At 43.7% G+C, this 26,711-nt stretch overlaps 1 protein-coding gene and 1 long non-coding RNA gene across 5 annotated transcripts in view; one reads left to right on the forward strand and one right to left on the reverse strand.

Annotated features, from left to right (window-relative positions):
* Positions 1–26,711, reverse strand: part of DYRK1A (dual specificity tyrosine phosphorylation regulated kinase 1A) — a 133,413-nt gene that overhangs the window by 50,787 nt on the left and 55,915 nt on the right. Inside the window, exon 1 of one of the 4 annotated variants that reach the window (XM_073360912.1) lies at positions 23,109–23,418. The exons of the other annotated variants lie outside the window; for them this stretch is intronic. The gene's annotated coding sequence lies outside the window, so the exon portion shown is untranslated. Of the gene's footprint in view, positions 1–23,108; positions 23,419–26,711 lie in introns of those variants that run through there. 4 annotated transcript variants of the gene reach the window in all.
* LOC140917652 (uncharacterized) lies at positions 709–25,020 on the forward strand. Its single transcript, XR_012160941.2, has 3 exons — positions 709–779; positions 2,136–2,308; positions 23,122–25,020. It is a non-coding gene; the product is annotated as an uncharacterized LOC140917652 (long non-coding RNA).

A 26,711-nucleotide genomic window follows, 5' to 3' on the forward strand; every position in this document is an offset into this window, starting at 1 on the left:
AAGACCCCCCACCACAAGAGCATAGTTCAAAAGTTACTCAGTCTTAAAGGCCCCCTCCACAGTGGTCTGCAGAGTCTCTGCGCGCTCCCTCAGCAGCGGACAGTCCTCTTCTTCCTCCTCCTCGAGGCTCCAGCAGCTCCCAGGCAACAACAGCAGCTCCAGCAGGCAATCTAGTGACCAGGCAGGAAGGACCCCACTCAGGTGGTGGTGTCCACAGCAGCAACGGCTGGGGCCCTTCACTCCCCTCCTCTGGGGAGCGAGCCAGCAGGCCTCGCCAAGGGGCTGCAGCAGGAACAGCAGTAATGGAAGTTTCCAGGGGGGTAGGGGTGGGTGTCCACCAGCCAGCAACCAGGTAACAGAGAAGGGGGTGGCCTGGCCCAGCCAGCGGTGTTGCTGGAGGAGCAGCAGCAGCAGCCTCCCATCTTCCTCCAAGCTAGAGGGCTATCAGAGAGGAGCGAGGGCAGAGCTACTGACCACTGGAGAAGCAGTTTTCTGTTCCCTAACTGACCAGAGCACAGGCTGCTCCAGGCTAGGGCAAACACATGACTCCAATTAGCCTGCAAAGAGTCAGCTGAAGCCGTTAGGCTAATGAGAACACCTGACTCCAATTAACCTGCAAAGAGTCAGGTGAGGCTGTTAAGCTAATATGAACAACTGACTCTAATTAAGGCCCCTCTGATACTATAAAAGGGCTCACTCCAGTCAGCTGAGGAGAGGAAGTGAAGCTGAAGGGCTGGGTAATGAAGACATCCTCAAGCCACTGGAAAGGGAGCCTTAAGGTAAGGGTGAAGAAGCCATTAAGAGAGAAAAGTGAGGGAGCTGTGGGGAAGTGGCCCAGGGAAATGTAGCAACTCTGGCAGTGAAAGGTTGGCTGCCAACAGCTGCCATCAAAGATGGCACGTGAGCCAATTTTTAATTGTCACTAAAAATCTGGCCCAGCCTGCTCTTCCCTGCTCCCTGCCCACTGCTCTCTCCTTGCAGGGCAGGCGAGCTTCCCCCTTCCCCGGGTGTGCTGGGTTCCTGCCCCTCCTCTTCTCCCTCCCTGTGGCTGATCAGCTGATGGCCTTTGCTACAGAGGGAGAGAGGGAAAAGTAGAGCCACAGCATGCTCAGGATCTCTGCTCGGGGGACCCTGGGGAAGGGGGTGGAATCGGCATATCCCCTCCAGCCTCCTGCCGTGAGCCGCTCAGGGCAGGTGGCTAGGAGCACCCCCATGACCCCAGCCTTCTGCCCTGATCCCTGCACCCCCTCACACACAACCAGCCCTGACTCCTGCACCCTACTCACACACCCCCAGACCCCTACCCTGACTCTTGCACCCCACACACACCCACAGTCCCATCTGCACCCCTAGCACCAAATGAGAGCTGCCCAGGTAAGTGCTCCACACCCAAACCTCCTGCCCCAACCCTGAGCCCCCCTCCCTCATTCTAGCTCCTGGCCAGAACCTGCACCCCAACCCCCAGCCTGCTCCTTCACCCCCCAGCCCTGTACTCAGAACACTCCCACCCTCATCTCAGTGCAGAGAGAGGAAGAGAATGGCTAGAACCAGGGAGAAGGTAGGTACCCACTCGATGTGGACAGGGCTGGGATCCCAGACTGGCAGCAGGGCCAGGAGCCGGCGGACAGAGCCCCAAACTGGCAGTGGGCTGAGCAGCAGCAGGCTAAGCCGCTCAGCCCACTGCTGGTCTGGGGTCCCGGCCGCCAACCCCGCTCAGCCCGCTGCTGGTCTGGAGTTCTGGCTGCCCACCCCTTCCCAGTTGGGGTCCCGGCCGCAGGCTCCGCTCAGCCCGCTGCCGGCCTAGGTGAACGAAACCCCAGGCCGGCAGCAGGCTGAGCGGGCCGGTGGTGTAAGATCAGCATTTTAATTTAATTGAAGCTTCGTAAACATTTTGAAAACCTTGTTTTACATACAATAGTTTAGTTATACAGACTTATAGCGAGAGACCTGCTAAAAACGTTAATGTATTCTTGGCACACGAAACCTTAAAGTTAATAAATGAAGACTCGGCACACCACTTCTAAAAGGTTGCCGACCCCTGGGTTATGGGGTAGCTTTGCCAGGTGAGTGTACTTATAATTTAAATAGATGTCCATTAATGTTCTTTTTCCCCACTATCTGGCCACTTACAATAGAACCTTGAGTTACGAACACCAGAGTTACAACCAGTCAACCACCCACCTCATTTGGAACCGGAAGTTTGCACTGAGGCAGCAGCAAAAACAAAAATAAAAACAAAAATGCAAATACAGTACTGTGTTAAATGTAAACTTCTACAAAGATAAAGGGAAAGTTAAGATTTGACAAGGTAAGGAAACTGTTTTTGTGCTTGTTTCATTTAAATTAAGGTGGTTAAAAGCAGCATTTTTCTTCTGCATAGTAAAGTTTATTAAGTTGTATTACGTAATTGTTCAGTTGTAAACTTCTGAAAGAACAAGCATAACGTTTTGTTCAGAGTTACGAACATTTCAGAGTTACAATCTCCATTCCCAAGGTATTTTTAACTCTGAGGTTCTACTGTATATCTTCCCAAGGAAGACTATTAGAAAATTACTTCATACAAAGAAAACTGAAGTTCTCCTTTACATGTCTAGTTCTCTTATCATGGAGGCCTTTGGTTCATGTTTCATGGGTCCAATAACTAGATCTGCACACATGTTGTGACAGACCCAGACGAGTGGGATACAGGAGTCTGGTCGAAGGCAAATATATTGGCCACTGGGTGAACAGAAAACTGTTCCCTGAGTGACCAGAGCAGGGGCTGCCCTAGAGCAATCAGGAACCTGCCAGAACGAGTTAAGACAGGCAAACTACTCAAGACACCTGGCGCCAATTAAGGACTTTCTAGATTCAATTATGGCTGGCAGGCTAATTAGGACACCTGGTTTAAAAAGGACCCTCCATCAGTTAGTAGGGGAGTGCACCAGGAGCAAGGAGTAAGAAGGTGTGCTGCTGGAGGAGTGAAGAGTTCAAGCATGATCAGGCTTCAGGAGGAACATCCTGCAGTGAGGATAAAGAAGATGCTGGGGGGAAGGCAATGGGGAAGTAGCCCAGGGAGTTGTAGCTGTCATGCAGCTGATACAGGGAACATTGTGGAAAGCTTCTATCCAGAGCCCTGGGCCAGAAGCCGGTATAGAGAGTGGGCCTGGGTTCCCTCCCATCCCCCCAACTCCTGATCGGACACAGGAGGAGTTGACCTGGTCTGTGAGAAACACTAGAAGTGAAGGTAAGGGAAAGGGAGCTGCCCTGTCCCTGACCTACCACGTGGGACACATAGACTGCAAGTATTCTCTGTTTCCCCCATGCTGGCCAGTGATGAGGCTAACTAAGTGAATGGCAGATTTGGGCCATAAAAGTGGCCAAACTGAGGACTGCAGTGAACCTCTGAGGTGAGAAAATCCTCCAATAAGTGCAGGAGCCACCAACACATAGGAGGAACTTTGTCACAATGTATAATATACATACTATAATCTCTAAATATCAACACCATAACATACATGGTATTTTACTTATACCTATACACTGAATACATATTAAATACTCTAACTTAGGCCTTGTCTACATGACAGTTTTGTCAAGAGTCGGCTTTTGTTGAAAAAACTGAAGGTGTACACACAAATGCTCCTCCCGTCGATGTAAATCCTCTGCTATAACAACACTGATGAGAGGCATAGGGCTTATGGCAGTGTAGTTAGGGCGACACCGAGCCTGTGTGGGCATTGCCTTACTTATATCGGCTGTTTGTTATCATTCTTGTCAACTTCATGGCTCCAGAAAGCCTGCTCCTTAGCTTCCCCAGCCAGGCTGCTGCCCTGTCTCTGCTCCAAGCCAGGCTGCCACGCAGGTTCCCGGCTTGAACTGCTCCCTAGGCTCCCTGGAGGGAGCCCTGCTGCCCCCAGGGTCCTGGCTCTCGGCTGGAAGCACAGCAGCTGATTTGCATTCCAGGTGTGTATCTCCCTGCCCGAGGCAAAAAGCCCCACACTGCTGCCCCCACTCCTCCCAGCGAGGAGTGTGAAGGCAAGAAGGTAGCATGGACATCTGCCACCACAGTAATTAATGCGGTGGCTGTAAGTCAACCTATGTTAGGTCCACTTAAAACTGCAGTGTAGACAAAGCCTTAGTTAACACAAAATTAAGGCTGTCCACTGGTATGCAAGGTTCCAGAATATGGAGACGGGCTAAATTTAAACCTTTAGAAACCAGGAAATACAAAGTAAAGGTACATGCCACCCCTGCAACGCAACCTTAACTCTGCCCTCCAGAACAGGCAATAGCTGCTGGGGCATGGTTCTGTAGGTGTGGCACAAGGTTAAACTACTAAAAGAAGTGGTGGATTCTCCATCCCACGATGTCTTCAAATCATGACCAGATGCCTTAATGGAAGATGCTTTAGTCAATCAAGTTATTAGGCTCAATGCAGGAATAATTGGCTGAAATTCTCTGATCTCTTAACTGGAGATCAGACTAGATGATCTGATGGTTCCTTCTGGCCTTAAAAAAAAAAAAAAATCTACAATAAGCAGATGAAAAAGGACTAAGAACATACCACTGTTTGTGCTATGATTCACAGATTTGAATTACAGTATTTGCACACATTCCTGCAGGGTTCACTGTGTTAGGTGTACCTATATTGAATGGTGGAAGGATCAGTTGAAGCAGCTTGGCAGAGCTGTGCAACTTTAATTCATCCCCTTCTGTCAGTCTTTAACTACATGCTCATATACTATTTTATTCCATAGGATGCCTGCCTTTTTCATAAATTCCAAAGGTCAGAAGGGAATACTGTAATCATCTAGTCTGGCCTCCTATATTGCACAGTGCCCAGGATGGACAGTGATCACTAAATTGGCAGATATTCAACATTTTTATCCTCCTCATTCACTGGATGGCCCCATGCCTTATTTACTGCACTCTTCATAACTTGCTCTGAATAAAGAGTTGTTAAAGTACCCATCACCAGAGTATCTGAGTCCCTTACAAACAACAAATTTATGTTCATAACACTCCTCTGAGGTAAGGAATCTCAATTTTACAAATGAGGAACAGAGGTACAGGGATTATGGTCAAAATTGTTCACTAATTCAGGGTTCCCAGGCCTGGATTTTTCAGATCATTCAGAATTGTTGTGTAAGAAAAACGTTGGGAAGTGCTTAAGTCTATAAAAAAAACTTTGGTTTACTGAACTCTCAGGAAGAAAACTGAAGCACTCAATAAGCCAGAAAGATTTCCTACTATTGAAAGTTGTGCAGATGTAATGAGAGTTTTAGGTGAGACATTCAATTCTGTTGACAGTGAAATACTCAGACTTAAGGAAAGGCAGTTCAGTTCTTCGTGTCACAAACTAAAGAAGAACATGGCTCATCAGTGCCAGAAGGCACTAGTGTATAATTAATAGCAATGGCAATAAATTCAGATTGTCCCTTTCATAAAGCTGTGATGTCAGACAGTTGTACTGATCCAGTAAACCGAATGAGAGGCTTCATAAGAGCTACCTAGCTTGTTCTGTTCTGACAAAGTACAATTAAACTGTCCAATTTGTCTGAGAAACTGCAGATTACTTCAGACAAATTGCATACACATGAACTTAATTGCAGCAAATGAAAGTGAACAGGTGATATTCAATAGGTAACTTTAGAAAATGAGTTCTAACCAACATTTGCTTATAAAATGAAAGTGCTTAAGAAGCTCTCTCTGAAAGACAGAGGGCTAACTAGAGATTGGCATGTAAAGACCAATCAGGAAAATATAGTTCAGTATCTGCCAGATTAAAAGGTCAGAAATAAATCCAAGATTAAACAGTACTACAGATTTACTTATTTTTCAGAGGATACTGCTGATGGTGAAGCTACATCAGTACCATCATCCTTGCCTTTTTCAGATTTACTAGAGAGATTTCTGCACCAGTTTAAAAAAAATTCTGCGCACAATATTTTAAAAATATGCAAAATTTTGCAAATCTTATTTGTCAATAAATAAATGTTGGCTCCAGCATGGCAGTGGGGAGCACAGGCCACTGGCTGCATGCATGTGGGAGATCTCCCTGTGGCCTCCCGTCACTGGAACAGACTCGACAGTGAGGTTGAACCTGACCCACTGCAAGGCCTGGACCTGCCCCAGAAACACCCTGGGACCCTGCCTCTCCATACCAGGTGTGGGCAGGCAGACTCAATCCAGCAGGATCCAAAGGTGGAGGGACTTAGTGTGGGGTGAGAAGGTTCTGTATGAGGCAATCTGGATGAGGGCAGTTCAGTGGAAGGTACAGGTGCATGGGATCTGGATGCACTGGGCCTCTTTGGGGGGGGGGGGGTTTCCAGGTGCAGGGACAATGGGACTCTGCAGGGGGGGTGAAGGTTATTGGGGTGCAGCAGAGTGGGTTTAGGCGAGGGCAGATGGGGCTGATTCAGGTGCTGGGTGAGTGGTGGCTTGGGTGCAGCTGATTGGGGCTCAGTGGGTGGCTCTGCATGCAGGGGGGTTGTAAATGCAGGGGATAGGCCAGGGTGGATAAAAATCAATTTTTAAAAAAAAAAATTTTAAATCAGATTTTTTTTGATCAAATGCTTTTTGAGAGGAAAAACTAAGATGCATTATAGCTCATGATTTAAATCAAATCCACCCTTGGTAAGGCTCATCGGGGTGTGGCTCATCAGGGTGGGGATTCAAGTGGGGGGTGGTCTGAGTGCAGAGGTAGGGTCCAGATGCAGTGCATAGGACCCAAAGAGGTCTGAGTGCAGCGGGACTCTGGCTGCCAGGGTTGAAGCTCAGAGATGCGGGCTCGGGTGGTGGGAAGTGAGGCTTGCCAGGGGAGTTCGGTTATTGTGGGGTCTGGATGCACGGGATTGGGGAGACAGGGGAGCAGCTCCCCAAACTGTGACTCCTCCCTCCATGGGTGAGGAGCAATGGGGGCAGGAAGCAAGGGATGGGGGAGTGTGCGGTGCTTCCTGCAGCTGGGGGAGGTTTCCAGGGGTGGGTCTGATCTGGCTGCTCCTTGCAGGGGAAGAGCAAGTCCCATCCTCCCCTGCTTCCATCCCAGCAAGGACTAGCAGCTGAGCCTGGCACAGGGTAGGAGCCACCAGTTCGGGGCATCTCCAGCCCTGCCTTCCTCTCCACCGGCTCCTCCAGGCACCCTGAACAACATGCCTATGCTGCTGGGAAGGAGCACGTGACCACTTTTACAGCTTCCCTTTGCTGCCCAGTCAGAAAACTTTTCTGTGAGAAAGCAAAGAAATCTTCAGGGACATGAATTTTGCCCGCGCACAGTGGTCAGAATTCCGCCAGAAGCACAGATTCCTTCAGATCTATTATAGCTCTAATACGTGTTCTGCAAGTACACAACTCAGTCTACTGGACTACACAGTTTGTAATTTTTTTTTTTTGCCTTAATGAAAATCCCTGTATTTACTACAAACTGAACATATACACCTGCAGGAAAATGGATACATTGTATTTTATGATCAATAAAAGGTTCAAAACAATACACAGAGAAACAAAGAATAAAATGTAAATGTAATTACATATTTAGAATGTTTACAAGCTATTTTATTTGACACTGTACCAGCCATGTTAGTCTGTATTTGCAAAAAGAAAAGGAGTACTTGTGGCACCTTAGAGACTAACCAATTTATTTGAGCATAAGCTTTCGTGAGCTACAGCTACAGCTCACGAAAGCTTATGCTCAAATAAATTGGTTAGTCTCTAAGGTGCCACAAGTACTCTTTTTATTTGACACTGTGAACTTTAAGCAGTTTTTTAAAAAATTGTTAAATGTAGTTTGAGTCCCAATGCCAATTTTATGGACCCATACAAGGAATAGGAGAAATTGATTATATACAGTGTTACAAATGCATGAAGTAAACTGAAAGACAAAAATATTTTGTCTCTCTTTCAGCCATAGTAATCCTGTAACAGTAGGTAAAATAAAATCAGATAAATGTTATTTTGAAGTTGATATTTGCCTATAAATTCCATTCCACTGACCAGATATAAGCTGCTAAGGAACCACTAAATTCATATTTTTCCAGGCCTCAAACACTCTCCTTTCCAAACCATACTCCCCAATATCACACATTATCATCTTCCAGCCTCTTGACATATGTACTGCCAATTTTTAAATTAATCTGTTAAAAGAAACTGTTAAATGTTTATACTCAAATAAAAGTTGTGTGTGCCCATGTCTGTTTTCTCAAATCACGGTTTACAAAACATAATTAAATATTAAAAGTAGAAAAACTATTAGTTTAAATCCAAATATATTCCAAGATACTCCCAATACTGCTTTATACTTCAGCGTATTCCTCTACACCAACTCACATCAACATTTACTGAAAATGGCTGCAGACCACTGCAAAATACCCTTTCTGCTATTACCCAATGGACTCTCAAATGGCTTTCTTCCCAAGAGTAAACCCTTAATTATCAGAGGTTTGGTGTTTTTGTCTTTGTCTTAAAAGTAGAGAGTCTCTTGACATTTTTAAAAATGGAAAAGTGGGAGCAAAGATGTTTTCCAAAAGTATCTGAAAAACAAAAAACATGGCTCAAATGTACCCAATTATGCCAGGAGTGAACACCATCTATGATTTAAGGGATTTACACTTCCTCACACCAAGACTGAATTTGGCTCTATATATGCCAAAGGGTCAAAGTAGCTTACACCATTACTAGAACACAAAGGTAATCTTACTAACCTTGTAATGCATTCTCAGTTACAAATCAACACGTGGTAACAAATGTATGTGGAGCGGTTCAATCACTTCACTACTCAACTCCTTTGACCATTTACTTGGAACTGGATTGCCCACAGTTCTTTGCCACTCCTTCCAATCGATGGCATGGGTATGTAGGTCTGGGAGTTCCAGTCCTTTTCTCTTCAAAACAGCTTTCCTCTCATGCTTTCTTTGATTGTCATTCTTCTCCTATTCTTATCATATGCCCAGTCCACCTCAAATGTACACTCTTCAGCCTATCCCTGAGAGGCCGAAGTTCATCTTTTCCCTTATTTCTTCCATACACACTTTGTACACCCTCCGCTGCCTGCCATCTTGCTCTGCATATTTTCTACTACCTGCATCATCTTTTCTTCCATCTCTTTGAGACCCACCATTTCCAAACCATAGAGTAGACAGGGACAAAACACACAAAACATACACTTTTCCTTTCAGTTTGTGACTTACTTGCCGGGTTCCACACTACTTCTGCTATCTTTTTGACTGCCACACATGCACATCAGCTTCTTCTTTTCAATTCCCCAGATGTCTCTCTAAGGGCACTAAGTATACTTCCAGAGTACACTTCTGATTCAGCTTCTCTCCTGAAATTTCAATCAATAGGTCTTTTTTTACATTTCCCACTTACATGACTTCAATTTTCTTTGTTTATACCCTCAAATCATGATCTTCAAACATGAATGCCCTCTCTTATACCATATTTACCAATTCCTCTTTCCGGTCTGCTAAAAGGCCAGATTGTCAGCATATGTTAAATTTCTCTGGGTCTCCAAAGGCTTAGTTCTCCTACTAATGAACTCTTCAGCTAGGATGAAGAAAAGTTGACGCAACACACTGCCATGTCTCAATCCTACTGCCACCTCAAAACTCAAATTCCTTGCATTGTCACCACCTTAGCTCCTGATCCTTGATACAACTCCTCTATCATCTCCACTTCTTGAAGACCCCACCCATCCATTTTAATACTCCAAACACCAACTCCCACAGAACCAAGATCATGTTTTCTCAAGAGCAATACATGCTACCTAGCAGTTAAACCCTCCATTTATCTTTCTTTCAAACTGACCTCATTTGCATCTACAATACTCCTTCCCTTCCTAAAGCTATATTACTCCATTCCTATATTTTCCTCCACCTTGCACCTCAACCTAACCTCTAGAACTCTCTCAAGCACGTTGTCAACAAGCTGTTTTAAAAGGGGGATGCCCTGATAGGTGTTTAAATCATTTGTATCACCGTTAACTTTCCAAAGAAGCACAATCAATCCCGTGCTCTAGTCTTCTGTTATCTAACTTGATCTACCAAGTAATCTTTGTAGCCACTTTTTTCCTGCATTCAGACTGTCCTGTATTCAGAATACCATGATCATATCAACAGTTGTCTCATCTTCACCAGCAGCTTTACCACTCTTCATCTTATTCAGTGCTTCTTTTACCTCCTTTACAGAGACTGATAACATTTGAGAGGCTTCACAATAATTGTTGGTGGACCTAGCACTCACAACTCTGTCTTCACATTTAACAGCCTTTGGAAATATTTTTCTCATACTTCTAACGTCTCTTTAGATTTAGTCACCACACAGTTCCCATCTTTCACACACAAATATTTCTTCATATCTTGTGTTTCAATGTTCCCCTTTATTGCCAATCCAAAAATTGATTTCCTGCCATCTTCCTCCAGCTTTCTATATAATTCTTCCTGATCAGCCTCCGTTCTTGCCTTTGCAATTGCCTTTTTAGCCTCCTTTTTTGCCAGTTTCTATGCACAGTTATCAATGGTTCACAATCGAGCTAGAAGGGCATATTAAGTGGGTCCTGTAGAGATCTGTCTTGTGTCTGATTCTATTCAATATCTTCATAAATGGATTTGGATAATGGCATACAGAGTACACAAAGTTTGTGGATGATACCAAGCTGGGAGAGGCTGCAAGCATTTTGGAGGACATGATTAGAATTCAAAATGATCTTGAAAAACTAGAGAAATGGTCTGAATTAAACAGAATGAAACTAAAACACAAATGCGAAGTACTACATTTAGGAAGGAATAATCCATTGCACAAATAAAAAATTGCAAATGACTGCCTAGGAAGGTGGACGGCAGAAAAGGATCAGAAGGTTATAGTGAATCACCAACTAAATCTATGTCAACAATGTAATACTGTATCTAGTGGGGCCCGGCAGGGGGTCAGAGGCCTGGGTCCTGAGCCAATCAATATTTTCTTTAATGACTTGGATAACGGAATGGAGGGTATGCTTATAAAATCCGAGGATGACACCAACTGTGGGGGGAGAAGAGGGGCTTGCTCAAATTTAGGAGATCAGGATTAAAATTCAAAATAACCTTGATAAATTAGAGAATTAGTCTGAAATTAACAAAATGACATTCAATAAAGTGCAAAGTACTAAACTTAGGAAGGAAAAAAAATCAAATATACAGCTACAAAAGGGGGAATAACTGGCTAATGGGTAGCACCACTAGAAGTGATCTGGGGGTTATAGTGGATCACAAATTGAATACGAGTCAGTGTGATGCAGTTGCAAAAAAGGCCAGTATCATTCTTAAGGGCATTAAGAAGAGTGCCATATGTAAGACACAGCACAGCTGAGGCCTCAGCTAGAGTACTGTGTGTAGTTCTAGGCGTCGCTCTTTAGGAAAGATGTGAACAAACTGGAGACAGTCCAGAGGAGAGCAACAAAAATGATAGAAGGTTGAGAAAACCTGACGTATGAGGAAAGGTTAAAAATCTGGGCATATTTAGTCTTCAAAAAAGACAACAGAGGGGACCTTCAAATATATTAAGGGCTGTTATAAAGAGGATGGCAATCAAGCTGTTCTTCACATCCACTGAAGGTAGGACAAGTAGTAATGGGCTTAATCTGTGTCTAGGAAGATTTAGATTAGATACCAGGGAAAACTTTTTAACTATGAGGGTAGTCAAGTTCTACATTAGGTTTCCAAGGAAAGTTGTGGAATACCAGTCATTGGAGGCTTTTAAGAACAAGTTGGATAAAACACCTGCCAGAGATGGTCTAGGTTTATTGGATCATGCCTCAATGCAGGAAGCTGGACTTGATGCTCTCTCAAGGTCACTTCCAGCCATACATTTCTCTGATTCTTTGGGAATGTGGACAGAAAAGAGAAACAGAAGGCTAAAGGAGGTAAGTTGGTCTATGAACAGGCAAGAAAGCAGCAAGAAGGAAAATGATGTATACATCAGTCGAAGGTGAAAAAAAGACTATTACTTACCTCTTGTAACTGTTCTTCTTTGAGATGTGTTGTTCACCTCCATTACAATTAGGTGTGCGCGTGCTGGGACGTCGGAACTTTTTCCCTTAGCAGCTCCAGTAGGGATGGCAGAGGAGCCCCGTAGAGTGGCGCCCTCATGGTGGTGTATATAGTACCCTGCCAGCCCAACCCCCCTTTTTGGTTCCTTCTTGCTTTTGACTCCAACAGAGGGGAAGGGGTATTGTAACGGACGTAAACAACACATCTCGAAGAACAGTTACGAGAGGTAAGTAACTGTCTTTTCTTCTTCGAGTGATTGTTCACGTCCATTCCAATTAGGTGACTTCCAAGCTTACCATTGGAGGAGGGTAGGAGTCATGGAACGATTGACTGAAGAACAGCTCTGCCGAACACCGCATCATCTCTGGCCTGTTGGTGAACAGCATAGTGGGCTGTAAACATATGCACTGAAGACCAGGTGGCTGCTTTGCAGATCTCCTGGATGGAGATCTAAGCCAGAAAGGCAGATAAAGATGCCTGCGCTCTGGTTGAATGGGCTGTAATAGTTGGCGCTGGGACCTTGGCCAGCTCGTAGCACGTGCGAATGTAGTCTGTGATCCAGGACAATATGCATTGCATAGAGACAGGAAGGCCCTTCATTCTATCGGCTAAGGTGACAAACAACTGGGTTGATTTGCGGAAAGATTTTGTGCGCTCTATGTAGAGCTCCAAGGCTCTTCAGACATCCAGTGTGTGTAGGCTGCGGGGTCTCGGACTCGTGTGGGGTTTCGGAAAGAACACCGGCAAGCAAATGTCCTGACCCATGTGAAATTGGGAGACCACCTTGGGGAGAAATTTGGGGTGTGCTCTAAGCTGCACCTTGTCCTTATAAAACACAGTGCAAGGGGGTTCAGAGGTGAGAGCTCTCAGTTCGGACACCCTCCTTGCTGGTGTAATGGCCACCAGGAATGCCACCTTCCAAGAAAGGTAGAGGAGGGAACAAGTAGCCAGGGGCTCAAACGGCGGGCTCATGAGTTTGGAGAAGACCAGGTTCAGGTTCCAGGCTGGGACTGGCGGGCGAGAGTATGGGAACACCCTCTCCAGCCCTTTGAGGAATCGCCCCACAATGGGATTCAAAAACACTGAGTGCCCAGACTCCCCTGGATGGAAAGCTGAAATGGCTGTTAGTGCACTCTGATGAAGGAAAGGGACAGACCCTGTTGCTTAAGGGGTAGGAGGTACTCCAAAATAACCGGGATAGGAACCTGGAGCAGTTGAAGGCACTTGGGTTCACACAAGCAGGAAAAGCTTTTCCACTTCGCCAGGTAGGTAGCCCTACTGGAAGGTTTCCTACTACCAAGGAGAATCTGTCTCACCGACTCAGAACACTGGCTCTCCATGGGATTTAGCCATGGAGTTTCCAAGCCATGAGATGTAGAAACTGCAGGTTCGGGTGGAGGAGGCGCCCGTGGTCCTGTGTGATTAGATCCAGGTGGAGAGGCAGGGCTATCGGGTCATCTACGGACAGCTCTGGGATGGTCATGTACCAATGCTGCCGCAGCCAAGGCAGGGCAACCATGATAACCATTGCCCTGTCCCTGAGAATTTTCAGGAGGACCCGGTGGACGACCGGGATAGGAGGGAAGGCATACTTCAGCCCCTCGCCCCAGGGCATTAGGAACGCATCGGCAATAGAGCCCCAACTGTGGTTTTGGAATGAGCGGAACTGAGGGCACTGCCTGTTACTCTTGGTGGCAAAGAAGTCTATTTGGGGATACCCCCACTTTTGGGAGACTGACTGTATAATGTCCGATCTGATTGACTACTCGTTCATGTGGTATAACCTGCTGAGGCGATCCGCCAGCTTCGTTCCGTACCCCTAGAAGGTAGGATGCTTCCAACTGAATGGATCACACTATACAGAAGTCCCAGAGAAGAAGAGCCTCATGGCAGAGAGATGAGGCGCGGGCTCCGCCTTGTTTGTTTATGTAGAACATGGCGGTGGTGGTGTCTGTCATGACTGTCACGCTGTGACCTTGCAAAGTGGCATGAAAGGTTTGACAGGCCAGATGAACCGCCCTGAGCTCTTTCAGGTTGATATGGAGAGGTATCTCATCCCTCAACCACAAGCCTTGTGTCCTCAGATCCCCTAAGTGTGCACTCCAGTCCAGATCTGATGCGTCTTATTAACGTCAGAGAAGGTTGGGGCTTGGCGAAGGGGACTCCTGCACAGACCACTGGTTGGTCCAGCCACCAATGCAGGGATTCTAGTATCTTTCCCGAGGTTGTCACCACAAGGTCCGGGGGTCTCGGTACAGACGGTAAGATAGTGCGAGCCACGCCTGTATTGGCCTGAGTCTCAGTCGGGCATGCTTGACCACATACGTGCAACCTACCATATGCCCCATTAGCTGCAGACAACACCTGACTGTCGTGGTGGGATACTGAGGCACTGTTTTGACAATCTGTTCGATGGCTTGGAACCTGGGCTCTAGAAGGCTCGTTTTTGCCTGTACCGAGTCTAGGACTGCCCCTAAAAACTCTATCCTTTGGGTAGGTATGAGTGATGATTTGGGTACGTTGAGGAGGAGTCCCAGTCTGTGTCCATGACCACTGTCATGTGGGACTGGACCTCGTCCTTGGAACAACCTGTCAGTAGCCAGTTGTTGAGGTAGTGGTACACTCGGACTTGCCTTTTTCGCAGGAAGGCCGCCACCACCGCCATGCATTTCATGAACACTCGAGGAGCTTTGGACAGGCCGAACAGGAGAACCGTGAACTGGTAGTGATGTTGGTTTATAACAAACCAGAAGCAGAGTCGGTGCGCCGGATGAACGGCAATATGGAAGTAGGTGTCTTCATGTTGAGGGACGTGTACCAATCTCCCGGATCTAGTGATGGAATGATAGTGCTTAGGGAGACCATGCGGAACCGGAGTTTGACCACAGATTTGTTGAGCCCGCGAAGGTCTAAATGGGTCGAAGACCCCCCTTTGCCTTGGGGATTAGGAAGTAATGGGAGTAAAACCCCTTTCCCCTTAGCTCCTGTGGAACCTCCTCCACCACCCCTATCTCGAGGAGCGAACAAACCTCCTGCATAAGGAGTTGCTCATGAGAGGGACAGGGAAGGTGGGTGGGAGGGAGGGAAAAAGGATAACTGTAGGGAGGATCCCACCTATACCATGCATAGGACCCAGAGGTTTGATGTTATACGGGACCATGCACAGTAGAAGTGGGATAGCTGGTTTAAAAACCGAGGAGATGGATTCAGGTACTGGGTTGGTACACTGTCCTCGAGGGTGTCTTCAAAACCCTTGCTTGTTTCCAGGCTGGGGTTTATTCTGGCCTTGGTCAGGCATGTTATTTTGCGGTCTACGCCTGTTATTTCTGCCCCACCTGTGATACCGCTCCTGTCTGGGGCAGGGTTGATACTGCCTCTGCTGAGGAGGCTGAGGCCTGAAGGGCTTTCTCTGGGTTGCCGGCGTATGCATCCCTAGCGACTTCAGTGTGACCCTAGAATCCTTAAGGCTGTGCAGCCTGGAGTCTGTTTGCTCCAAGAAAAGGCCCAAGCCCTCAAAGGGGAGGTCTTGGAGGGTGTTCTGGACCTCTGAAGGGAGGCCCAATGCCTGGAGCCATGTTGAGTGTCGCATGACCACCCCCGAGACAATGGTTCTGGCAGCAGAGTCAGCCGAATTGAGGGAGGCTTGTAGAGAAGTCTTAGCCACCTCCTTTCCTTCCTTGAATAACACAGCAAACTCAGAGTGAGAGTCCTGGGGCAGGCGATGTTTAAAACTTGGAGACGGCCATCCAAGAGTTAAAGTTATGCCTATTAAGGATAGCCTGCTGGTTGGCTATGCATAGCTGGAGGCCCTCAGAGGAGTAGACCCTCCTACCAAAGACGTTCAAACGTTTGGCTTCCTTGGCCTTTGTGGCTGAGGCTTGTTGGCCCTGTTGTTCCTTCTCACTGACTGCTGAAACAACTAGGGAGGAGGGAGTCGGATGGCAGAATAGGAACTTGTAGCCCTTGGAAGGGGTGAAGTATTTCCTTTCTACCCCCCTGGCCATCGGTGTGATCAAGGCCGGGGTCTGCCATATAGTGTTGTAGTTCGACTGTATGGTCTTTATGAGAGGGAGCACGACTCTGGAGGGACCCTCGGGAGCCAGGATGTCCACCATCGGATCCTTCTGCTCGAATTTCTTCCGCCTTAAGGCCCAAATTGAAGGTGATTCTGCGGAGCAGCTCTTGGTGAGCCCTGTGGTTGATTGGTGGCAGTCCTGACACGGATGTACCCGCCACAGCCTCGTCTGGGGAAAAGGAGGAAGTGAGGTGCTGCTGGTTGTCCTCATCGAGACCCTCCTGTGTGTCCCCATAGGCCTGGGTCACTTCAGGGCCCGATGGGGCTGACCCCTCTCGAGGTGTCGCAGTGCTTGGCACAGGCTCGGGCCTTGGGCCTGGCATCTCCAGTTACTCTTGGGGCGGCCTGGAGAGAGTGGCCTCCCTTGACCCTGATGCATGTTTGTATGGCGACCTAGAATGGTGACACATGGAGTATCCGGACCTGGAGGCTCTGGATATGGTGCACTGCTGCTGATGGTAGGCCCATGGGGTCCAGAAAGGCCACTGACCCAGAGGAGGCCACTGTGGCTGCCATGCCGAGTGGGATTCTCTGCTGGCCACGATCCGATGTCTGCTACAGCTGGAGCGACTGGTGTTGGCCTCAGAGCTGGAGGATGCTGACTGAGAGGACCAGGGCAATGCCGAATGTTGAGCAGCCATAGGGTGCCACAACATGAGGGGCCAGGGAGCGGAGCCCGGCTGACCTGGACAGCGAACAGTACCAGGAGTCTCAGGACCGGGACCAGTGCCTCTTACTCTGTGCCGGTGAGGTTGTCGGTGCCGCACAACCGATGATGTCATGGATCGGCGTGTAGTCGCCGTGGGTACCGCTCGCAGGTTCACCTCCGGTGCCATAACCTCACGCTGGGTCACGGGTGCCAGGGAGTAGCGGGATGCCGAGCTCGAACGGGAACAGTGCCGTGAGCGGTGCCAAGATGGTGACCTTGAGCAGTGCACCATTGCCGGCTTCCCTCTGGACAGCAGCCTCTTGGGTGGTGCCGGAGGCTTCTCCCTGTACGGGCGGGGGTTTGGGACCGACAGCTCAATGAGGTCTTTCGCTGCCTTGAAAGTGTCAGGCATGGAGGGGTGTTCCAGGACCTCTTCCAGACATTCATCGGCACTAAATTCGCTGGGTTCCGGACTCAACGGGGCCTGTGGTGCCAGAGACTATGGTGCCAGTTCCGGGCTCAGGCCCACAATCTGTCTTTGCACGCCAGGGACTTTTTGAGAGGATTAGCGGCAATTTCGGGAGAGCACCCTCTTTCCCCTTTCTTGTGACGCTTACGCAGAGAGGTCAACCGGTTTCAAGGTTAGCTGTCCCGTCTCGATGCTGGCGATTTACAGTGCCTGGACGGTGCCAAATCGCACACGGATGCCAGGGCACTTCACACTAAGGAAGCTGGAGGCGGTGCCAGTCGGTCTAGGGCCAGTGGTTGTAACACGGCCTCCATGAGCAACTGCTTAAGGCGAAAGTCTCTTTCTTTCTTAGTGCACAGCTTGAAGGCCTTGCAGATTTTGCAGCGCTCTGCCCGACAAGCCTCTCCCTGACACCAGAGACACGAGTCATGGGGGGGTCACTGTTAGGCATAGACTTGCGGCACGCCCTGCAGCCCAAGGCTGGTGCTGGAACTAGCTTCCAGACACCTGAATACAATAGTATTTAACTAACTGATAACTATCTAAGAACAACTCTAACTAGAAGACTGAAAGGCTGAGAGAGAGAACATTCCAACACCACCATGGATGGTAAGAAGGAACTGAAGGGAGGTACTATATACACCGCCATGAGGGCGCCACTCTGGGGGGCTCCCCTGCCATCCTGATGAGAGCTGCTAAGGGAAAAAGCTCCGACATCAGTGCATGCAGCGCACACAAACCTAATTGGAATGGATGTGAACAAGCACTCGAAGAAGAACCAATGTTCTTAAGCAGAACCAATAATAATACTAATACCTAGCTCTCGCAGAATGCTTTTCATCAGTGCACCACACAACAGGAAAATGCTTTACGAAGGTGGCAAGTATTATTCTTCCCAGTTTAGAGATGGAGAAACTGAAGCACAGAGACACGTGACTTGCCCCAGGTGTCACAGCCAGCCAGCAGATGACCTGGGAATAGAACCCAGATATCTTGAGTTTCAGTCCAGAGCTCGATGCATTAGGCTACACTGCCTAGATAGCATGCATGCTAACCTCTCAAACACATTTATATGAAAAACCCAATGACATCTGAATTTACTGTGCTTACAGGAGAGAGTTCAATCTGGGTATACATTGTATCGACACACAGTCTAAACATTTTTTGTGAAAACAAGGGGATATTATATAGGTAGTACAGATATTAATTTGGCGTCATTAATGTTCCCAGACAAAGTCATGCTTATATCAGTCTTGTTACTTTGATACTAGGCCCTTTTAAAATCTAAAACCCCAGCCCTCCTCCTTGAATAAAACCCATCTACACTGCACTGTTTCCTCTTTAAAAATCTATGAAGTATTCCATAAAGGCAAGCATTTTAAGTATCAACCTAATATTAAGTGTATATAGAGCAGTTATAGATATTTAACAGCAATTAAATCCTTATTTCCACTTCTGTTCTAAAATCTGTGTCTGCCTGCAGTGAGTGGGAACTGCTGCAGATCATTAAATACTCATTTATCAATGTCTCTCACCAGGCAACACAATGCAGCAGAACAGCACACAGAAACCACTGGGAACCCCAGCAACAGCAGCTAATTAGCATAGCCTACCACTAAAACGACACCATATGATTGGAAGAGTTAGTCAGCGAGCTGGCCAATCAAACCAGGTTATGCAAATAGCATACTTTAGTTGCCAGGGTAGAGCTGCTTCCTATTGTCCAATAGGAAAACAAGCAATAAACAAGAAATGAAACTGAGCTTTATCATATTTTCAAGTTGTTCACACTTTCAAGTTTAAAGCAAAATTAGCTACACCCAGAAAGGATCAGAATCATGCTTTACAGTTCACCCCCAAAGAAAGGGGTAATACAGTAATGATACCCAAGGATTATAGCTAAGTACTGCATTAGGATTTAAACTTCTCACAGAATAGCCACACTGTAAGCATGAAAAAAAATCATTCAAAGTTCTGGGATTTTTAAAGTATACAACTGCAAAAGGTAGCCATACACTTCTAATAGGGAAGAATTTAAACAAAAAAATGTAAAACATTTTAAATATATAAAGCTGACAATTATAGCAAGGGAGGAACACAGTTTACTTTATCAAGGATTTGTTTTTATGAAGTATACGTAGAACAATTGCTATAATAAAAATTAAAATACACTTCTTTAAAAAACTCCCTTTAATCCCATGCACCAAAGTTCCAGATATTTTGATCATTGTGGAGGACAAGCATAAAATAAAATAGGAAGCTACTTTAATATTTTACAATACTCCATACACTGAACTCTATTTCAATTAACAGATTAGTGCCAAGATATAAACACTAGAATGCAAGGGAATGGCTAGATTTTCCTCAAATCATCATCATTTACAAAATTTAAAGGATGTAAGTAAAATAAAACTAATGTGTTTCAATAAGTATCTATATAACTAACAGGCAAATTATATATGTATAAATACAAACAACAGTATTGACCATTAATACTTTCCATAGTTCTAAGAGAATTTTTCACATCCCATACATATGTTTCTTCTGAAATTCAGCGTGATTCAGTCCATTTAAAATTAAACATCTATTACAAGACCCAAAAAGACTAACTCAGATTTATTTCTCTGCACCATTCTGCCTCCATTTAAAAGCAGAATGCAGCTACATATCTTAACTTTATAATGTAGCAAAGAAAGAGATTCTTTAGATGTTTTACCTCATTTTCTACAGATTTGCAGTGAAGTGAAAGTGTTAATGCAATTCACTTTCTTATGTGCTTGTGAAAGGTGTCTGACAGCCCTGGAAACGGTCATCTTTTAAACCACAGGCCAGGTACATGAAGTAGCAGCAATATATGCATCCCAACCCTGTCAATGGGCCATAATACTATTCTGTCCATCACCTAGCTGTCAGAGGGTAACGACTTTCAAATACTAGTGGCCCAATCCAGGTCACAGCTGAAGAGGTGACAGACTCTGTATTTCATTACCAATCCCTATACCAGCCAGAACTTTGAGCACTAAACACAATTTGGAAAAGTTTATGTCAAAAGTTTATCTCCATGATACAATTTTAATATAAAAAAAAATTATATGGGATGCCTCACTTGGAAGAACCATGTTCAAAATGAAAGTTGTTAACATGAAATCTAATGAAAATAATTCTTCTTACATTTCCTCAGGACACATCATCATATTACAGTCTCAGTATAAACATGCCACCTAGTAGTTACATTAAAATCAGTTTATTCTTTATCTCATTTGAACAGTTAAATTTTTACAGCCTTTCAATTTATGCCCATCTAGTATATCTACTGCACAGACAGTTTTGCAGCAGCATTGGCAGAGAGCAGAAGGAAGGCATTATCTGACCATAAGCTTACAAGATTTTCAGCAATCTATTTGGACCAACACTTTGCAGCACTAATACTTCAACTAGTCTGCTCCACTATCTCCTCAGGAGAAGTAAAGCTTTTTATCAGTGGTTTAGCTAACTTGGGGTCTCTAACACTGCTGCAACCTCATCTCCATAACTCCAAAGACCAAACATCAATTCCCAATACTTAAAATTTTTAATGGTTTACAAGGCAAAGTAACAGATAAGACTGAACATAAGTTACCTGCTGCACAATCATACCCATGTAATACATTAGGTGAATCCTACACTAATAATTATGTACTGAAACAATGCCCTACAGTTAGCATAGAGCTAAAAAAAAAGATGACTGAGAACTTTCTTGGGATAAAATACACACAACAATAGACAGACCACCTTAGCCTAATGTCTGTAAACATAATTAATCACAAATACAAGACCATTTACTGCTAAAAAGGAAAACCCATGTCTTTTCAATTATACATAATTTAGTGTCCATTATAAGTATCCTAAACATCTTCATAAACTTTTTCTTAATCTATAGTACAACCAGAAATTAGACTTTTCTCTTCCTATATACATAAGTGCCAGCAAGAGAAACAGAATAATTCAAGTCATTTTTCATGTGTAGATACTGAGGCACGAGATATATTTAAACAGTTGGTAGAGAAGAAATGGGAAACATCTATCCTATGTATGCACAGCCAACATGCCAAACTGTTAATGTAAGAGCTAAACAAAAGATGAATACATCATGTGCAATAGTCTCACATGATATAAATCAGTAATACCTGACCAAGGAAACAGACTGGCCAGAGGCAGGGGTCTGAAAGAAGTTTTATAGTTTTGAATAATTATGACAAACATGAATTGGATTAAAAATACACTTCATTTTAGAATTCAGTTGTAAAATCTGCTTTCTAACAATTGCCTTAATTATCAAGCTACTTTCATTATATGAACTCAATGAAGACTGCACTTTAATGCGTACCATAAAGGTAGGCTTCATCTCTCATACAATACTGAAAAGAAGCATACTATAAAACACATTCCTATATTCACAAGTCCTGTGGTTTTGGAATTTTATTTCCCTCCACCAAAAGGCTTTGGATAATGCCTAATCCTACAGCTACTACAAGCATTCTCGCAGTGTGGCCTTCAGCCTGGTATACACTTAAGTTTTGCAGGCATAGCCACATGGGTTAGGAGTTTGGGGGGGGGGGGAATCACACCCCAACTAAAACAGCTATGTTGGCAAAAATTTTGTTGTAGGTGCAGTCATACTGGCAACAAAGTCCTTTTGAACAAGTGTAAACTGAACTTCTATATAGCTAGTTGTCACTGCAAATCAGGGTGGGTAAAAATCAATGATTTTTTTTTAAATAAAAAACGGATTTATTTAAATTGGATTTTTTTGATAAAATGCTTTTTGAGGAAATACCTAGCAAAAGCTAGTTTTAATTAACATACATTATAGCTCAAAGATACCTCATCATGGAATAGGGATTATAAATTCTAATTCTATAGTATGAGACAATATATTCAAGTAATGTCTAAGAAAAGTTTTGTAAATGAGTTCCAAAAGTTCATGGATTAGGGACCCAATCTTATAGAGTTCCAGGGGCTTCTGTATAGATTATTTAGGATAATCTTTCTATCTACCCAATAGGGCTCAGTCTAGAAAATACCATCAGAAATGTTTAGTTTTGCAGTTCACAAACTGTGGATTTGTGTCTCCAGAGATAACGTGCTTGTTAACAGCAAAAATGTTTTTAAACCAATAATATATAGAGGTGTCCCTCTGCAAATTTGTATACACAAAGTCAATCCCTTACCTCTCTCTAAAAGTGCAAAGTTTCAAAAAGTTCAATGAACAGAAGATTGTCAGGGGAGGAATAGATCTGGACAAGGAGACGTCTGGAGATAAATGTGAGAAGGGATGAACCAGCAGTAGAAACAAAAGTGGAACTGTTTGAGCAGCATATTCCAGAAGTCTTGAGGCCTTTCTGATTTGAGATCTACCATACTATTCTCTCACTAGAAGGGAAAACCTATAATGGTAGGAGACCGTAAAAGAGACCCAGTTTGGGAATATTTTAAAGAAGTTCCTCTACCTGTGGGTAAGGCATGCATGCAAAATGCAAACAGTGCAACAAAGAAATGCAAGGCCTGGTTGCCTCAATGAAACAATATCATGAGAAATGTTCCCTCTCAGGAGGAAGCTGCATTGAAGATTATGAAAGGAACATGTCTGAACACGCAGGATCTTCAGGTTGCTAAACTTTTTTATTCCATACTTTTCTTAAGGACTGTCTGTCTTCCTTCTGGACTATTCTTGCATTCTCATGTTTGAACAAAAAATACAGTCGTTACTTTATGGTACAATCATTTTAGATGCAGTTGTGATAAAAAAAAAATAAATAGCTGATATAGGCAGATCTTCCTTTTACAATTTCACCTTTAAAGTAGTACTGAGTGTCAATGAATAATACTAAATGAGCACTATAGTAATAATAATTAAATAACTGCACTGACTTATTTTGTTTAGGAGAATCCATCCTCAACATACAAGATTCTGAAGACTATCAACCTTCAAGATCACCATCATTTTCTATAGTTTCAGAGTTATCTGTCAATGATAGTGTTTCAGTCACATCATGTACATCACACAGTCACAGTATATCACCTTTAGCAAAAAGAGAAAAAAAAAACTCTCCATCATCCAGAAGCCACCATAGATAAGTTTGTGATAAGAACCAACAGATTACAAAAAGAGGTAATTGATGAAAAAATTGACTGGTTTGTTTAATCAACAAACTCCCCTTTCTATAGGATTGAGAACCCACACTTCATTAACATGGTTCAGTCATAAGACCAGGATACAGTCCACCCAAAAGCAGATGTTGCAGGCAAATAGTAGTACAGTATAAACAGTATAGTAAAAGCTATAACAAACTGTGAAAAATAATTAAATGTCTAGTACGAAACTTGGTCACAGACTATGTTGCAAATGTATCCAAGATGAGAAGAAATTATTTAGAAGAGAGTCTCAAGCTAACAACATACATTGCAGTACTCATTTGATGCACCTCCTAACCAAAGACTTCAGTTTTCCAGAAACAAAGGCTAATGTTGTTGAAATTGCAAAATACTTCCATAGCAACCACTTTGCAGCAGCTGCTCTGAAAAAAGTGGGAGGAACCAAGCTAACTCTCCCACAAGACATGCAATGGAACACAGTAGTGGACTGTTTTGAGCACTAGATCAAGAACTGGCCTAATCTGACGACAGTTTGAGAACAAAATCGTGAAAAATATAGATAGCACTGTCACCGCCAAAGTTCTCAACACTGGGCATAAGAGAAATGTTGAACACATGCTGAGTACCCTGAAGTCTATTTCTGTAGCTTGAACAAAATGCAGTGAAATAGCTGTTTTATTGCTGACACTGTTGAAATTTGCAAGGAACTGAGTGAGATCTTAAAAAGAGAAATAGTCAATGACAGTTAAATTACAAGCATTAAAAAAAATAAACAGGACAAGCACTATCTCCAGCTCTTTTTTTTCCAAATATTCTCAATACTCGGTACCAGGGTCAAACCTTAACTGGTGAAGAGGAGTCGGCTGTGACATGGACATCCAGCAATCATCCCTCCATAAAGCCAACTATAATAAACTTCAGAGCTAAGCGTGAACCATTCAAGAAATATATGTTTGCTGATGATGTTTTAAAGAAAATCAAACCCAGTGAACCGGTGGAAGTCCCTTAAGCACTTGGATTCTGAGACTGTTGAAGTGATAATCTCACTTTTAACAGCAGTAGCTTCTTCTGCCAGTGTAGAAAGAATATTTTCTTCCTTTGGACTAATTCATTCAAAACTGAGAAATCATTTGCTACCTGAAAAAGCAAGAAAGCTTGTTTTTCTTTTCCAGATTATGAACAAACAGGAAAATGACAGTGAAGATAACCGAGTTAGCAGCAGAAGCCAATATTTTAAGTTTCTCATGTGGACCTGGCTGACAGTTGATTTAATTTTTGTTGTCTTTTTATTTAAATATTTTAACTAACTATTTTAGTTAAAAAAAAATTTTCACAAAAACAAACCTGAGTTTAAAAACCTTAAATGTTTAACTAAATTCAAAAATTCATACACTTGTTTTGTTAAAATATTATATGTTTGCTGTTGAAGAAAAAAATCCAGAATACATAATGTTGTTGTTTTAGTTAAATAAAACAATTTAAATGTCTATCTGGTGATGCTCTCCTCCTAATACAGCATGGCAAGAAAATCCTCCAAATATTAATGATTATCCTGTTGAATTGGAGATAGTTCACCTCCCAATGACTTCATAAATATCTGTTTCAATTACCTTTGGTAAATGAAATAACCAATCGTTCATTCATTTTCTGATATAGCTGTAAAACTAATCTGAAAATTTTCAAAATAAATCACTTTAAAAATGTATAGTGTGTACCTTCTAAAAATGAAACCTACATCTATCTCTGAGTTGTGAAGAATATGTATTAAGGTTATAACAACCAACAAGAGTGCACCTTTATGTAGAAATCCATGGTTAAATTAAATCCACCCTGCTGCAAATCCTCCTATTAGAGACGTAACTCGTATCAGCAAACCCTTTCTAGTGCAGACAAGGCCTTAGTTGACTTCAATCAAACAAAAGAATAGGTGTGTAAAGATTAGAGCAATTTATTTGAGTTTCGTGAATATATGTGCTTTTAAACAAATAAAACTGGAACAGACTTAAAAAAATTTCAGACTATTTACACACACCTCTCCTGTGTATCTACCAAAACCATACTTAAAACTATTTAAAATAATTTTTTTCCTATTTTCATAAAATCAGTGCACTTGAAAAGAAGTAGCCAGGTATTTCTTTAACAAAATTACATATTTTGGCAGTGGTATTTAACCCAAATCAGAAGTGTCTCAGTTCAACTTTTAGTTCCTGATACTCTACACTCAGACTTTGTGAAATCATTAAACAACCTCATCCCAGTTAATAAATTGCACTGTTTCCTATCTACTTGATTTACCTTCTCATTAGAGAGAACGCAAACTGAAATCTGAAGTAGTAAAACTTAGTTTGTGAATGTTTATTTGCCCAAAGCAGTACTAAGATTCTTTAAATACAACACAACATTAAAAAAGGGTATATTACTTAACTGCAACTGTGTCATGAAAACAGTATTACGACCCAGGAATATACAAAATATATATATATATATAATACACACAATTTTTTATTTTCCAAGTATTATACTTTGTATATCTCGACATCTATATGTTCTCATGTTTCTGGTCTACAATCAAAGCAGTCTGTACTCCAGAAATTGTTGAAATTCCTTTACTCACGACTGTGATTTTCTGGAAATGATAGTTTATAAGTTTTAGAGCTGTGCAAATTGTTTACAACAAATCTTAAACTTACCCTAGATTTAAGATTCCCTGCTTCTTTAAACCTCAGCCCCTGGTGACAAGAATTTCAGAAACCTGGGCTGAGACTCATGTTTAGCTTTGTGACCCACTCTGTACTGACCTATCTCCATCTGTTCCCCCTTTTCACGAATAAGCCCAACAATTCTCATCTCCCTTTCCACCCACAATTTTGTAGAGAAGGGAGAGAGAGAGAGAGAGAGAGAGTGTGTGTGTGTGTCTCCCCAGTTTTTAATAGGGCATTGTATACCTGCTCCCTGCCGCCCAAAGCAAGTTACTCAGAGCAGCCTGTTTGCTGCTTCTGCTGCACTACTGTGGGAGAAGGGGAGAAGAGAAATAGGTACATCCTGTCCACCATAAGATTCTTTCAGAGATATGAAACTGAGATCTTTACCAAGATACCTGATTTGAAGGAAGAAGAGCAGGGGTGAAAACAAACATTCTACCACCCCTTTCAGGGTGGCTAAAAGATAAGGTAGACACAGAGGAGCCTCCTGGACCCAGTGCCATAGCAAGAGGGTTTTTAGGCAGAGGAGGGACCTCTAATGTAATGAAGGGGGCTCAAAAGCTTGTTTGAAGGGCATTGAAGGGATTATGTGGGACTAAGTACAAAACAACTATGCAACTCTTTAGAGTTAAACTTACTAACCTGTGAACTGAACCTCACAAGTTCAATATGAAAA

The sequence above is a fragment of the Lepidochelys kempii genome, chromosome 1 (assembly GCF_965140285.1).
Source record: "Lepidochelys kempii isolate rLepKem1 chromosome 1, rLepKem1.hap1, whole genome shotgun sequence".
Classification (NCBI taxonomy): domain Eukaryota; kingdom Metazoa; phylum Chordata; order Testudines; family Cheloniidae; genus Lepidochelys; species Lepidochelys kempii.